The following is a 12,342-nucleotide window of genomic DNA, read 5'->3' as shown; positions in this document are numbered from 1 at the left end:
GTAATATATACATACAATGGTATGAATAAAGTTGCAAGAAGAAGAATAGAATGTCTTCACTTTATAGTCATTCAGGGTAAAGATTTAGATAAACGAGTGTATTCGCGACATCAATGACTCTTATTTAACAAAACTCAGATGCTCAGTATAGATTTGAATGTTGTAAGTATCAGAAAATTCACTGAAAAATAAGTCCTATACTAATTATGAATAAACATTTTTCAGCACATTTTTTTAAATTAAAGGGACAGTCTACTTAAAATGTTTATTGTTCAAAAACATAGATAATACCTTTCTTCTTTGCATAATCAACACTATTATATTAATAGAAATGTTATCTCTGTGATTACCTTATATTAAAGCCTATGCAGACTGCTCCTTACCTCACAGTGCTTTTTACAAACTTGCATTTTAGCCAGTTAGTGCTGGTTCATGCATAATTCCACGGAAGTGCACACAATTATCTATATAGCACACATGAACTAGAACTGTCTGGCTGTGAAAAGCTAATAAAATACACTGAGATAAGAGGTGACCTGAGAAACAGACTGAGGTTTAGAGGTTATAAAGTATATTAATATAACAATGTTGGTTGTGCAAAGCTGGGAAATGGGTAGTAAAGGCGTTATCTATCTTTTAAGCAAAAGTAATTTTTTTTTTTTTTTTAAAGATAAATTCTTTATTGATTTTGACAACAAATAAAACATCCTTTTAACACAAGAAAAGAAATCACAGGATTCTGGATTCAGCATACAAATCATAAAGATCAAAACAACTTGACTGCGAGTAATCACAATTTTCAAACAACAGATATCTGATCCATGGACTTCTGGAATATAATGTCTAAGTTTTTACAATCATTAACTATGGCTTTTATTATCCATAATCGTTTTCTGGAGATGTTAGTAAAGTTCTTGCCTATAAGTCATAGGTGGTGTGGAGCAATTGCCATGTGCTATAACTCCTGAAACTCAAGTCTAAAATCAATCCTTAATCAAACTAAGGATAAGTACAGAGAAATAGCAGAGGGGGAGAGGGGGGACAGGAGAAAGAGAGGGGGGGGAGAGGTTGGTATCTGACAGAGACATCCCTGATGCAATGCTTGGACTAAGTTTTTAAAGCTGCTGCGCCTTTGGTGTGAAAAGAATTGTATGATCCGAAAAGTGTTCCTAATTTCCTTACTCTAATGATGCGTCTAGTGTATAGGGGGTCTATTGTGTTTGTGTGGCAGTAATTGAGTCCCAATAAAATCGGACATCCGCATAGAATGCAGATTTGCCTCTTTTAAAATAGCCATATTCTTCACATGAGAGCATCTTGTCTGTATTTTGTAGCCAACTATCTTGTGATGGTATTGTGGGGGATTTCCAGTGTAAGGCGATCAGTGATTTAGAGCTGTTTAGACCAATGCGTATTAGTGTTTTTCTAATTTTACATTGGAGAGGGGGGGTCTCGTTTAAGAGGATCAATTTAGGGTTTAGAGAGAAGACCGTTTCTGTTAATTCTCCTAGTGTGGATTCTATTCCCTTCCAATATGAGTTAAGTTTGGGACATGACCACCACATATGCAGAGTGGTGCCCCTTTCACTGCAGCCTCTCCAGCACAAAGATGAGGAGGCGGGGTAAATGTTGTTTAACCTGACTGGTGTCAAGTACCAGCGCATAAGCACTTTGTAGTTGAGTTCAATGACCTTAGGGGAAGTGGACGAGGTGCGTGTGTTCTGATATATTTGCAGCCATTGTTTAGTATCTATCGCTATATTTAGTTCTCTGTGCCATTTAGCTACATATGGGGGGAGTGGAGGGGTTTGTGCCTTTTGGAGTATCCCTTTAGCTAGTGAAAGTGTACCTCTGGTCGTTGTCCCTGCTAAGCAGATTTGCTCAAATGGTGTCGGTACTCTTAGAAGGTCTACCTTATTGGGAGTTGTCATAATAAAGTGTCGCAATTGCACATATTTTAGCCACGGGACAAAGGACCCAAATAGGATTGGTGCTAGTTCTTCTCTAGTTCTTAGTTTGCCTTGCGTAATCAGGTTTGCTACGGGAACAGAGTCTAGCAGCTCAGTGATTAGTGCGTCCTTTTTCCTGTTATCATAGCCCCCCATCAGTTCTATGTTGGAGAAGATTGGCGTGAGTGGGGAGGCAGGTGTAGACAGTGTCGGGGCCGTTTTGATTAAGTGATCCCAAGTGCTAAATATATGTTGATAGAGTATAGACGATTGACAAGAGGGGGTGCGCCTGGTTTTAGGAAGCCAGCAAAGGGGGCCTGGGTTGGGGGATCTAAGTAACTGAGAATCAATCGCTACCCATGCCTTAGAATCTTTTCTACAATGCCAATCTAGTATTCTCTGCAGCACCGATGCATGATAATATAAGCTTATGTCTGGCAATCCCAGTCCTCCGTTCTGGAGGGATCTATACATTGTTCCCCTCGCTATCCTTGGACGTGATTTACCCCACACAAAGGCATTCACAGCTTTTTGAAGCTGTTGTAGAAATGTTTTAGGGAGGGCGATTGGCATTGCCTGCAGAATATATAAAATTTTCGGGAGTATTGTCATTTTAATTGATTGTATTCTACCCCACCATGACAAAGGTTTGTCCTTCCAGGAGGATAGAGAGTGTTGTATAGAGTGTAGTAGGGGCCGGTAGTTCAGAGCGAACCATCGCCCTGGACTAGAGGACAACACTATGCCTAAATATTTTAGGTGCAGGTTTTGTATTTTAAATGGACATGTTGGTGTGAAAGTTGCAAAGGTATTGGGAGTCATGGAGATATTTAAAAGTTCTGATTTTGAATAGTTTATGTGAAAATGCGAAAATCTACTGAACTTGTCAAATTCCAGGGTCAGGTTGGGCATGGATATGTCAGGGAGCGTTAAGGTGACCAGCACGTCGTCCGCAAACATAGCTAGTTTGTGTGAGTCTGGACCAATGTTAATGCCGTGTATGTCTGGGTTTTTCCTAATATGACAAGCTAGGATCTCCATCGTGAGGACAAAGAGTATGGGTGAAAGTGGGCAACCTTGCCTGGTCCCGTTATTAATATGGAAGCTATGTGATAGTACCCCATTTGCGCGGACTTTTGCCGAGGGACTATTATATAGGTGAAATATTCGTTTGATCATTAGTTCCCCGAAACCAAAATGTTTAAGGGTACTAAGTAGGAAAGGCCAGTTCAGTCTATCGAAGGCCTTTTCCGCATCAGTGGAGACCAGGACAGCAGGGATATGGTTTGTTTTTACAAATTCCATTAAATGGAGAACCCTAATTGTGTTGTCCCTGGCCTCCCTGAGCGGAACAAAGCCGGCTTGGTCTACATGCACTAGAGTTGGAAGTACTTTGCTAATCCGGTTCGCTAGTATTTTGGCATATATTTTTATATCCCCATTTAATAGGGATATAGGGCGGTAACTACTTGGTTCTGTGGGGGTTTTTCCTGCTTTGGGGATTATCGATATGTGTGCTTCTAATAGATTGTGAGATAATTGTCCATCTTTATCAAGGGAGTTGAACAGATTAGTGAGGTGGGGTGCTAGGATGGACTGGAACTGCTTGTAATATGAGGCCGATAGGCCATCAGGGCCAGGGCTCTTACGCAGTGGTGCACCATTTATGGCTGCTATGACTTCTTGTAGGGATATAGGGTCCTCCATTTGTTTTGAGGTGTGGTTAGGTAGAGTTGGAACATTGGCCCCTAGAATGTAAGAGTCTATTGCCTCATTGTCTGTGGAGTGTGGGGTTGCAGGAATATTATAGAGCTTTTTGTAATAGTCTCCAAACCCATTTGCAATTTCTCTACTGTCGTGGGTGTATTCCCCTTGTGTGGTTGGCAGGGACAATTTACGAATAAATTGGTTATTTGTACGATTTCTAAGGGCTCTAGCCAGTAGAGGACCTGCCTTATTACCTTCTACAAAGTAAAGTTTGTTTAAATAGATTGCCTTCCGTTGTGCCTCTTTATTGAGTAGGTCATTTAACTCTCGTCTAGTCTTAGTCAATTGAGTTATGTGCTGTTCATTGGATGGGGCTTGCATATGCAATCTCTCAATATCTCGGAGTTGATGGATTAACATGTTATATTTTCCATTATAGTTTTTCTTTGCAATAGATTTCTGCTTTAAGAATTCCCCTCTCACAACTGCTTTATGTGCTTCCCATATGAGGGCGGGGGATGTGTCTGGGGTAGCGTTATGTAAAAAATAGTCTTTAAGCGTGCGCGTAATTTTATCTTTGATTAGTGGCTGCAGTAGAAGCGTTTCGTCTAGTCGCCAATGAGGGTCAGATAGGGGTTTATCTGGTAGGGCTAGGGATAGTGTTACCATCGAATGGTCAGACCATGGGGTCGGCAGAATTTCGGAGTGTTTCACTAGTGGTAGGCTCCTCTGGTCTATAAATATGTGGTCTATTCTGGAATATGACTTTTGAGGGTTTGAATAAAAGCTATATGTTCTTTGTTCGGGGTGTTGGATTCTCCACGAGTCTAATAGTGTTGCACTACGCAGGGCCCTAGAAATGGCACCCAGGGAGCTTTTGGGCACTGAGCTCCTTTTGTTAGAGCAATCTAATGGTGGTTCCATAGCTACATTGCTGTCACCTCCCAAGATTAGCACCCCTTGTGTTACCTCTAATAAGTTTCTAATCAGTTTTTTGAAAAAACGGGCCTGGCCAGTGTTTGGCGCATAATAAGTAGCAAATGTGGTTGGGTGGTTGTATATGGTACCTACTAAAATTAGAAATCGTCCCTCATTGTCTGTATATTGCTGAGTGAGTTGGAAGGGGATATTGTGTCTAAATAGAATGCCTACTCCGTTCCGCTTAGTAGGAGCTGAATTAAAATATCCTGTTGGAAATTGTTTAGAGGAACATTTCGGTGTCAGATGTTTGTAAAAGTGTGTCTCTTGTAGGAAGATCACCTCACCTTTGTGTTTATGGAACCAATTAAGGGCAATGGATTTTTTAGTGGGCGAGTTTAGGCCTTTAACATTTTGGGAAATTAATAACATATCAGGGACTGCCATATGTGTTTTGAAGAAGAGTGTTTATGTAGTGTTGTTTGCAGAGCCTATCAGTTGCTACACATAAATTAGAAGGGATGTCTGCTCGTTCAATGTGATTGTTTATGTGCTGCATTGCACAATACCTGAGTATGAAAGCTCGCTGCTGATGTCTTACCGCTGCGTCTCTGCCAGAAAAAGGGTAAAAAGGAAGAGGGAGGTTGCATAGAGAACAGCGATCTCCTCTAGTGTAAGGATCTGCTGGGAACAATAGAGAAAATAAGTAAAACATATAATGCATTAACAATAACACAACAAAACAACAATACTTAAAACAGTATCTCGTACTAGATGGGGGGGTCATAGTAAATAAAGAGAATTACTATGACGGAGCATTTCCATCTGAGGTTTAAATACTAAGTAGTGGGGATTATCTGGGGGGTGGCTGGTATTTGTCATATTAGCTTTAAGCTATTCTACAATAATAATATAGTTGTATATGGATTCAAAACATTTCCTACACGGGTTACTAGAAAATTCTAGAGTCCTGGCATAGTATTATACTGGATACTTGGCAAGTATGAGGTGGACCAGTTTCTTAAGTCCTTTCTTTTCAGGTTATTTCACCATCCTGCTGGACTGCTTTCTGGTTCCCTTTGTTAGTTTTCTTGGTAACTTTCGTCCAGGCAAGTCTTTGTTGTTTCGGTGCCGGGAGTAGTGAATTATCTCCTGGTCTTGAAGTAGAATCAGATGAACTTATAGATGGAAGCGGAATCTTTAAGCTGCTGCAAAATTGCTCTAGGTCATCTGGGTGACTATATGTGACGATCTGGGAGTTGTGCAGCACTTTGATACAGAAAGGAAAGCCCCATCTATAGGGTATTTTTAAGTCCTGTAGATGCATTGTGAGGTATCTCGCCTCCCTGCGTTTGGAGAGTGTAATGTTACTTAGGTCTGCATATATCTGTATTTCATCTCCTTCAAACAAAATTCGACGTGTTTTCCGCGAGGCTGTCATCACTTTCTCCTGATCCTTGAAGTTTTGAAATCGCAGAATTATGTCTCTGGGTGGCTTATCTTCAGGTGGTTTTGGACGTAGGGCTCGGTGGGCTCTGTCTAAGGGGATAACTGGTGTATCTTCTTGTGGGACGTGTTGGAACAGTTGCTGTAGGTGCTGTTGGATTTGGGATGTTGAAACTTTCTCTGAGACACCTCTTATTCTTAGATTCTGCCGTCTCCCTCTGTTGTCTAAATCCTCGACTTGGTTTTGGAGCTGTAGTATCATATCATCGTGTACTTGAAGAGTACGGTTTTGAAGCTCTGTAGTATTGGAGAATTGTTCCAGATCCTCCTCTGCCTGCATAACTCTATCCCCCAAGTCTGAGAGATCTTTCCTGACGTCAGATAGTCCATCTTTAATAAGTTTCCCAACTTGGGTGAAAAAAGAGGAAAAGTCCGCTTTAGTCGGCAGATTCTGTATATCAGCTATAGTGAGGAGAGCAGGAGAATCCATCTCCGAAGCGATCTGTTCAGCATCTGGCTGTTCAGCTGTAGCAGACATGGAGGATTCCATGACTTTAAAGAAGTTGTCCATTTTAGCATTGGGAGTTGTTAGGCCCTTAGTATTTTTGTCTGGCCTAGGTGTGCGTCTAGACGCCATTTCTGGCGTTAGAGAGTCAGTGTGGTTAAGGATCAGCTTGTACACTTTGCTGAAGTATGGTGATAGGTGTTATCACAGCACAAGGTGTAGATGTAATAAAAAAATGAATAAGCAAAAGTCCTTTTTACCAAGCTGTAAAACAGTGTCCTTACAGTTAGACCGTTACCAATCTGTATTAATCTGCCTAGGTACCACTTTTGGGGTTTGGTTTGATAACTTTCAGGCTTTTGTACCTCTGCAGATCAGTGTCGTTTTCGGCTGCTTAAAGCGGTGCGTGGTAGGAGCTGTTCACATGTTCAAAGCTGAGTTCTAATCAGTAGCAGTATACCCCCAAACGTTGTGTTGTGTGGTTTTTACAGGGCTGGGATTGCGGGGGACATAGTGCTTCTGCCCCAGGGGTTTATAATCAATTGTCCGGAGAGGGCCTAAACCGGCTCCATTAATTAATACTCTGTTGGTCTGTTTCCCAAACAGTAATGTGTGCTGCAGACTAAGCCTCCGTTTGTTTTCTCAAAGAGGGTAACTGTAAGGCATGTATGTAACGGATGGAGTGCTGTATTCTTACCCCTTGTAGCGATGGCGCGAGCGTCAGCTTTTCATTTTAACATGGTGCGCACTTAGGCCTGACACGCTCCGGGATATGGTGCAGTTTTCAGTCTCCTCGGTAAAGCCTCAAAAGTTTTTAGTTCGATGCCTCTAGGTTTCGCCTGATATTTGATTGTTGTTCCCGGCTCTGTAGTTACCGGTATGTCCCCTAATATTGCCTTGGAAAGAGCTCCTCTAACCGGAGCTAAAAATCATGCGGCCATTACGATCCTCGGCCGGCTCCGCCCCTCAAAAGTAATTTTTTTTTATTTATTGTTTGTTTTTGCAAATAAAATATTTTGCTATAGAGTATTTTATATTTTTTTTATTAATAATTGTTCTATTATGAATTAAACATTTAATAAAAAAGTAAATATAGAAATTAAATTAAAAATAAACAGTAAATATAAATAGTTAGATTACAAGTGGAGTGCTAATTTAACGTGAGCCCGTAAACAGGCAAATCGCTGGTTAATGCTACTTCGGGCTCGCGGTAGCGCTTTGAAAATTAACCAGAGGTCAGACCTCTGATTAATTAAAAAATGTCCCATATTGCCCCCAAAATACAGTGCATTGTGCCTTAATAAAAAAAATTAGTAGTATCTTTATTTTATTAAAACGTAACTGCACAAAGCAGTTATAAGTGGTTACAGTGAGCTGGTGAAATAAAACAAACGGCACTAAAAATTATGTTTACATTGCGGTCTATGGGGACTGTGTTAAAGCTGCAAATATATATGTATATTCTTATATACATAGATATTTATGTGTTAATATATGTATATACACATATATACAGATAAATATATATGTATATATTTATATACATAAATATTTTAAATTTTCTGCCCATCACTGCGCAATTTACCCTCTTTGCTGTGCTAGGTCCTGTGCCGTGCATGACAACATCAGAATGCGGCTCTCATTGGAGCCTATAGAAGCGCAATTTTGCGCTCCACTTGTAATCTGGCCCAAAATGTTTATTCTTGTAGATGTCTAACTCTTTTATTTCACTATTTTCAATGTTTTTCTTTACACAAGATATTACGTTTGATATTAGATAAAATTTTAAAAATGATCCATTTCTTTTATAGGTACACTGATTCCATAAAGCTGATAATATAATTGAAAATCTTTAGATTTTATTTTAAGTAACAAATTGCACAGTATTTTTCTACTCTATTGAACACTAGTTCTTAGGCATTTTACCATTTCTATTGACATTTACATTCTCATAGTACTTTGAAAATCCTACTCTTCTGTTCTAAAGAAAATGGAAATCTTAAATTACATATTATGCTTTAAAAAAACATATTCAGAACAGTATTTTATTCTTCCAATGCCTAAATTGAATCTATAATGTGAGAGCATACACAATGGATATATATATGTCTTAGATCTGTATAATTGTGTAGCATTTGAGCAATCTATCTATCTGCTAATTTTGTCTGAAGAAACAACTTAAAAAATCAAATGATGTTTGTAAAACAGCCTTAATCTGATGAAAAATAAGATACGGAGGTTCACAAGAAAGAGCAGATAACTAGCAGAAGAAAATAAATAAAACTTTCCAAGAATGTAGTTTAATGTCCATTTTATGCATATGTTCAAAAAGAGGAGCCTGCAAAACCCTTAACAACAAGTTAAGATTATATGTATGAGAAATAGGCCTGGTTACAGGTTTAATACAAAGCAGAGCCTGAACTAAACTATGAATATCAGGAATATTAGCAATCTTTCTGTGGAACAAGACTTAAGGATCAGAAATCTGCCTCTTCAGAGAACTGACAGATAGGCCCATATCTAGATCATCCTGCAAAAACTGCAAAACGTGGGGATTCTGAAAGAATTTTAAGCAAAACCATGATCTAATAACCAGAAATAAAGGCCTTCCAGGCCTTGTGATAGATTTTCCTAGTTACAGGCTTACAAGCCTGAATCAAGGTTTTAATCACAGAATCAGGGAAACCCCTTTGTTTAAGGACTACGCGTTTAATTTACATGCCATCAAGTTCAGAGACTTGAGAGCCAGATTGAAAAAGGGACCTTGGGACAGAAGGTCTGACCACAGAGGCACAGGCCAAGGAGGGCAACTGGAAATCTGAACCAGATCCATATACCAAATCCTGCGAGGCGATGCTGGGGCAATCAGGGTTACAGACGACTTATCTAGCCTTATCTTGGAAATTACACTGGGAAGAAGAACCAGAGGTGGAAACAAATAAGCAGGCTGAAAAGGCCAAGGAACTACTAGAGCATTTACTAACTCTGCCTGAGGATCTTTGGACCATGCAAAGTACTTGGGAAGTTTGCTGTGAGAGGCCATCAGATCTATCTCTGGGAGACCCTAAAGAGCCATAATCTGATTGAACACATCCAGGTGAAGAGACCACTCCCCTTGATTTAGAATTTGACAACTGAGAATGCCTGCCTCCCAGTTATTCACAACTGGAATATGATTTGCAGTGGCTAGACAAGAATTGGTTTCTGCCCATGAGAGGATCTGAGACACCTCCATCTGATGGAACCCTGATGGTTGACATAAGCTACTGCTGTGATATTGTCTGCCTGGAAACTGAGATAAAACTCCCTTTTCAACAGAGGCTAAGCTTGAAGAGCCCTGTAAATTGTACAGAGTTCTAGAACATTGATTGGTAACGTCACCTCCCAAGGATCCCAAACTCCCGGTGCTGTCAGAGACCCCCAAACAGCTCCCCAACCTGAGAGCTTTGCATCTGTAGTGATCACAGTCTAGGTAGGATGAGCAAAATAAATCCCCTGAATAATATACTGATGATCCTTTCACCTACTTAATTCAGAGCGGCTCCCCAGTGGGTTACAGGTAAGTTACACCTAATTTAAAGAATAATGAATATACTTATGAATTATATTAATTATTCTTTAAATTAGTTAGTGCATTAAATTGAAAATTAGTTTCGTTTTAACAATATCTGCATTTTTGTTATGAATTGGCATTTGTAACGAAACAAATGCAAATCCCTAGTGTCAACTTTTTAAAACAAATCAAGAAAAATGCTACTTCAAGGTAACCTGAATATTGTGCATTACTGTAAATGTGCATTAGTTTTTGGATCAATGTAAAAACAACAATTTTTCCATATTTGTTTCTATCATTCAGAAATTAATAAACGAATGGGCTTTTATCATAATCAAATCAACCAATTGCATGAGAGAAAGAATATAGCTGCTTTGTTTGTGCGGTTAAAACAATACTCTAAAGGTGGGAGATGCTTTTTTTTGCAGCTTGAAAAGCCTTCAATATGTTCAGTTTTACATAAGAGCTCGCTTCCATTTAGGGCTAGATTATGAGTGTTACGATAACTGTTGCACATGAGCAATATCATGTTTTTCTTGGCTTTTCGCACGTTGAAAGTAAACTACTTCGCTCAAGCGCAATCTTGATTTATGCTTGTTGGGTTAGTGCAACTTCAGATCTCTCTTAAATGGTAGGGGAGTAAAAACGTTGCATAAAACACAACATAAATACATGTAAAAGTACAGTTACACTCAAATAAACACTCTCTTATAAAAAGTTATAAGGGCTCAAAGATAGATTGTATTTATGTGTTTTACTGTATATTTACTGCACATATTTAACATTCCAATGTTTTTCACTTACATGATAATGTACTTTTTATTGTAAAAACCTACTTCTATATATACCAATACCTGTATATATATTCCTATAGATATATAGGTAGAAATTTATATTTTACATTAATATTATCCAATAAATATAGAAATATATATTTAATAATAAAAATAAATTATTTTCTAGGTAGAAAACATAGGAATGTGAAATATGTGCAACGTGAATTGGGGTTTGCATCTTAGGACTAACACGCTCGGGTTAGGGCACATGAAGAATTACTGTATTTAATGCGGGTTATTGGAATATTAAATATTACAAAATATTAATACAAATTATTTTAAATTATTAAACATACTGTATTTTTAATAATCAATGGTATATATCTGTTTCCAGCTGTTCCCCTACTACCTTGAAGATGTTTCTCATAAAAAAATAGAAGACAAATGGATTTTTGTTAATTTTTGAACGCCCCCCCACCTTAATAAAATGAAAGAATTTTGTTTCGTGACTAAAAATTTCTCTAAAACAATTTTATTTGTCTGTGTACATCTATTCATTTTCACACTGAACTGAAAACAGCAATAAATTCTTAAAATGAAAGTATTTGTATTTACAGAAAAATACTGTGGTAGAAAGAAAATCATGTCGATGTTTGTTTGTTTAGCTGGCCTATAAAATAAGTTACATTATAAATATTAGAGCTTATTCCAACAAAAATAAGAGCATTTATTTTATATTTGAAGCATGTTTGTTTATTGCATTATACATTTCATCTTATTAATAACAATAATAATAATAATGCTGAAATTTGTTCTCCATTCCTGCACATGAATAGATATTCTAATATAGTGAAATGACAAGACATCCATGCTTTAACATAAAATCCACTTTTTAAATATAATTATTCATTCTTAGTTTCCTTGGATGTATTATAAATTATAGATTTGTGAATTTCATGAAGAAAATATAAAATTTCTAGGGATTTGGAACCAGTGCTATTTTCTGCTAAGATAAAAGTTTCATTTGGTAGACTATCCTTAGAGACCACATCTTGTGAAACAGATGAATTCTGGTGAATTTCTTTGTAAGCAAATAGAACTGCAAGGTGTATATATCAGACAATTTACTATCTCTTGCTTTGTCTTCTTTTCCTCTCCCTGTATGTCTGTCTGCCTACCTATCTGTCCATATTTTATACATTAGATATGCAAAATCTTGTTTAAAGCAGCCATATGGATATTGGACATCAGGGCTGGACTGGGAATAAAAAGCAGCCCTGGAAAAATATGAAGACCAGCCCTATTTTCCGTTGAGTCAATAGAATGCACATGCCCCATTTTCCTCAAAGGGGATTACTGGTACACTGCTTCCCCAATATTTTTTCAGACTTAAATTATATTACTTTGTATTAAATACAAATGTCAGATTGATGTTATACAGCAGCCCTACAACCCAATTGCATCCATTAATCACCCCTTTCAATTGTA

Source organism: Bombina bombina, chromosome 9 (genome assembly GCF_027579735.1).
Source record: "Bombina bombina isolate aBomBom1 chromosome 9, aBomBom1.pri, whole genome shotgun sequence".
In the NCBI taxonomy this organism is placed as follows: Eukaryota; Metazoa; Chordata; class Amphibia; order Anura; family Bombinatoridae; genus Bombina; species Bombina bombina.
This window is presented reverse-complemented; position numbering follows the sequence as displayed.